A 4,413-nucleotide genomic window follows, 5' to 3' on the forward strand; every position below is an offset into this window, starting at 1 on the left:
GAGAGCATTAAAGAACTAGAGGAATTCAACTCTTTTACTTCATCATTTCCTTTAGCTATTCTATGATAAAGAGCAAGTTTCTGAGTTTCTTCTGGCATCCACACTGACATTTTCCCTCCTGTCTTTTTAATGATCTTTTGCTTTCTTCTTGTGTAATGCTCTTGACGTCCGTCACCCCATAGCTCATCAGGTCTTCTGTCCCTGCATCAACTCTACTATTGAGATGTCCTTGAAATCCAGGTGAAATACACTCAAGGTCAAACTGCGGTTGTCATGGACTTGTTTAAATTTTCACCCACTTCAAGCTGAACTTACATAAAAGAGCAGTTTATGGTCTGCTCCAAAGTCAGGGCCTGGCCTCAATTTGACTGATGGTATTGAGCTGTCCCATCATCTCTTCCCACAGATATTAAAAGATTCTATGGGCAAAGTAGCGAATGATACAGAAAAAGAAGATGGAAGAAATACATAATGTGAAGGGGTAGAGTTTAGCCTGTCCATCAGGTCGCAGCTTGATGACTTCATTTGGAGGTGCTACAGAGATAAATAGCTTGCTGGAGGCGGGATACACACTCATTCCCTGTGAGACATTCCTGCTGACAAGACACATGGAGCTACACTAGAGCCCTGGAGCTGAAGAAGCCATGTGGAGATCCACACCAGAGCTGAGGTGCTGTTCACCGGCGTCTCACTGACTAGGCAAAGGCATTCAACTATGTGGATCATAAAAAATTATGGATAACATTACAAAGAATAGGAATTCCAGAAAACACAACTGTGCTCCTATGGAACCTGTAAATAGACCCAAAGGTGGTCATTCTAACAGAATGAGGAAAACTGTATGGTTTAAAATCAGGAGAGTTTTGAGTCAGGCTTTAACTTTTCACTATACGTATTCGGTCTGTATGCTGAGCAAATAATCTGAGAACCTGGATTCCATCAAGAGAAATACCACTGGAGGAAGGCCCACTAACAGTCCGTGATGGGCATAGGATGCAACCTTCCTTGCTGACCGTGAAAAGACTTACAGCACTTACTGACAAAGATAAAAATTATTGGTGAAGATCAAAGACTACAGCCTTCGATATAAAGTCTACCTCCAAATAAAGAACACAAAAAACCCAACAACTGGACCCAGAGACAATGTCATGATAAACAGAGAAAAGACTGAAGTTGTCAAAGATCGTATTTACTTGGATCCACAATCAACATCCATGGAATCAATCAGGGGGTCAAACGACATATGGCATTAGGCAAACCCATAGTAAAAAGTGTTAAAGCACAGGTGTCACTTTAAAGACTGAGGTGCACCTTACCCAAACCATGGTATTTTCATCATCTCACAGGCATGTGAAAGTAAGGAAAGTCAAAGCCAACTAGATATCCTTGAATTATGGTGTTGGCAAAGAATATTTCATATACCATGGGTTGTCAGATGAACAAACAAAACTCTGTTTTTGCTTGTTTAGATTTGTTCCATAAGATCCAGCAATACTTCTGCTGGGTACAGACCCTAAAGAAGCAGGACTCATAGCACGAACAGACGTATGCACCCCCATGCTCACTGCGGTGCCGTCCACAACAGCAAGAAGGTGCATCCCAGATGTACCGCTGAAAAACAATGAAGAAACCTCGAAGTACCTCCTGGCACGCATGGACCTGGGGGTCACTATGAAGTTAGTCCATCACAAAGGGACCAATGCCGTATGTGACCACCATGACACGGCGGGGGGGACAAGCACAGACTTTCAGTCCACAGGGAACAGACTTTGGAGGTTGTCAAGGGAGGGGGGAAGATGAAGCAATGGACTAGAGGGCTGTCCATGTGGGTGAAGTTTAGCCTGTCAGTCAGGCCGCACCTTGATTGGAGGGATCCGGAGGTAAATGGGTCTCTGGAGGCTGGTCTCCCTCTCTCTCTGCCTTCACCTTCCTGCAATAGAATCACTTGAGTCACGCAAAGAGAGCTGCCAGAGCCACCGCCATTGGGTCCACAGGACGACCGTGCACCCACTGACCGGTGATCTTCCTGCACTCTGCATCATTGCGTGTGGCTTCGTGGGTCTGAAGAGGGATTCATGGGCTAGTATTGGACTTGTGGACTTGATCTGGACTGGGATCTGGAATATTTGTTTTATATATAATCACTCCTTGATATAAAGCTCTTTCGTGTGTGTGTGTGTGTGTGTGTGTGTGTGTGTGTGTGTGTGTGTGTGTGTGTGTGTGTGTGTGTATGTGTGTGTGTGTACGATTGACAGAATTTCGCTTTGGTGAAGAAGTTTTGCAATGCATATCAGAGAGAAGATAAATCAAAGGAGGGCAGGCAGAATAAGTTTTGGGGATCATTGACAATTAATTTAAACTGTTGGACACAAAACTGATGGTCAGAATATAACACCGTGCCCCCCCCACTTAATTCACTTTAAAAAATCATTTTAAAATAAATTAATTAAATCTATTTCATCAAAATAATAATAATGGCAGTTAAAATACGATAAAATGCTTTTCTAATCTTACAATTGTTTTAGTTTAAACTTACTGAAAGTTTACTTGAAAATTAATTTAGACATAGATTTTTCCTACCCCATTCTTGGTAGAAACAAAGTCAGTCATCCAGCAGTACACATGGCTTGTGGGGGCTCTCAGAGCCACTTCCTGCACAATCCTAACACATTTTACAGCTTGTCAGGGGGAAAAAAATCTACTAAAAACTTTGAAATACCTGAAAGAGATGACTACATTATCCTTGTCTCTCATAGTCTTTGAGTTAGTTTAAGTTATTGAGAACGAAATTGTTGAGAAGTGGCAATATTGCAAATCATTCCTATGCACAGAAATGCAAATAATTGCATCCCGTGAGATGAGTGACATAGTATCTCTGACATCTTCACTTTCCATTTGCCTGACACGCATGATTGCACCTTTTTAAAAAAAATCTACTACTCTGCAGAATGACATATTCATGAGCTATTCAACATTATGGTGACGGCCTCTTACATGAATGACAATACAGCTGCTTTAAGGACTAATGTCAGGGACAAACGAAAACACGGCTTCTACAACGCCAATGCGAATCAACCATGTCAGAAACGCAAAGGCTGTGAAGTGAAAGGAAGCAAAGCAAACGTGCTTGGGTCCTGCCTGAAGGAGCGGCTTTCACTGCTCCTGTTCCCACACCTGACGTGGCCTGTACAGGAGCATGGATTGCGTGTATGATCAAGTGGATTATACAAAACATAGAGTTTTGTTTTTAAAATTATTTGCGAGGGAAAGACTGAAACATTCGATCCTAAGAGCCACGGTGCATCTGGGAGCTAGCAAGCTTTGGAAACAATAAATGACCACGTCTTCCACACGGGAGGACCAACCGGCAACTACCCGGAGCCTGCGGGGCCCCTTCGATGTCATGGATATGTTAATATTTTTCTTGAAAATGGAGGTGTGCATGGCCCACAGTTTGCTCCTAGGAAAACAACCTCTGAACTCACCGGTATAAAATAAATCAAGAATTTCATTTTCTATGTCTAGCCTGAAAACCTGCCTACCCAGCAGGTGCTTTGCCTTCCATCTCCAGCCGAACGCTCTTCCTGCAGTTTCCCAGCCCAGCTGTGATGGAGTCTGCTCTGATCCACAGCGGCCCCATAGGACAGAGGAGAGCTGCTCCCCAGGGTCTCTGCAGCTGTAAATCTCAACGACAGGAAATCGCTTCATCTTCCTTCTGCAAAGCTGCTGGTGGATTTGAACTGCTGCCCTTGTGGCTAGCCACCCACTATGTTACCAGGGCATACTGAATTCTTTTTAACCACCCCTGTCAGATATAACATCAGGGCCTTTTTTTTTTTTAATGACTAGAACCACATTCGAGAACCTTCTAGAATTACACAAACCAGAACTGCATTCTAAAATGCTGGGTTTAACAGAAGTCAGTCACAGATACAAAAAGATGCATGCCGTACACAGATGAAGTTTAATGCTCAAACAATGTAATAAAATGAGTTTGCCTATACCCACTTTTATATCTTCCTTTATAATACATATACCCCCAAAAAATAATATATATACCAATAAATCCAAGCACCCTGCCATTGAGTAAATTCCAGCTCATAGCAACGTTATAGGGCAGAGTGGAACAGCCCCACAAGATTTCCAAGGCTGTCAATATTAACAGAAGCAGACGGCCACATCTCTGTCCTGCAGAACAGCTGGAAGGTTGGAATCACCAATCTTTCGGTTAGCAGCCAAGCACGTTTACCAATGCACCACCAAGGATCCTTAGAGACGATAGGCACCTACATACATACTGGATGGATGGGCGGATGAATGGACAGACAGACGGATGGATGGACAGCTGATAGGTAGGTAGGTCAATTCATCTCACGTACTTGGACGTGTTGTCAGAAGAGACCAGTCCCTGAA

This window comes from Echinops telfairi, unplaced genomic scaffold (genome assembly GCF_000313985.2).
Source record: "Echinops telfairi isolate 266 unplaced genomic scaffold, ASM31398v2 ScPeMD7_2573;HRSCAF=3158, whole genome shotgun sequence".
Taxonomy (NCBI): domain Eukaryota; kingdom Metazoa; phylum Chordata; class Mammalia; order Afrosoricida; family Tenrecidae; genus Echinops; species Echinops telfairi.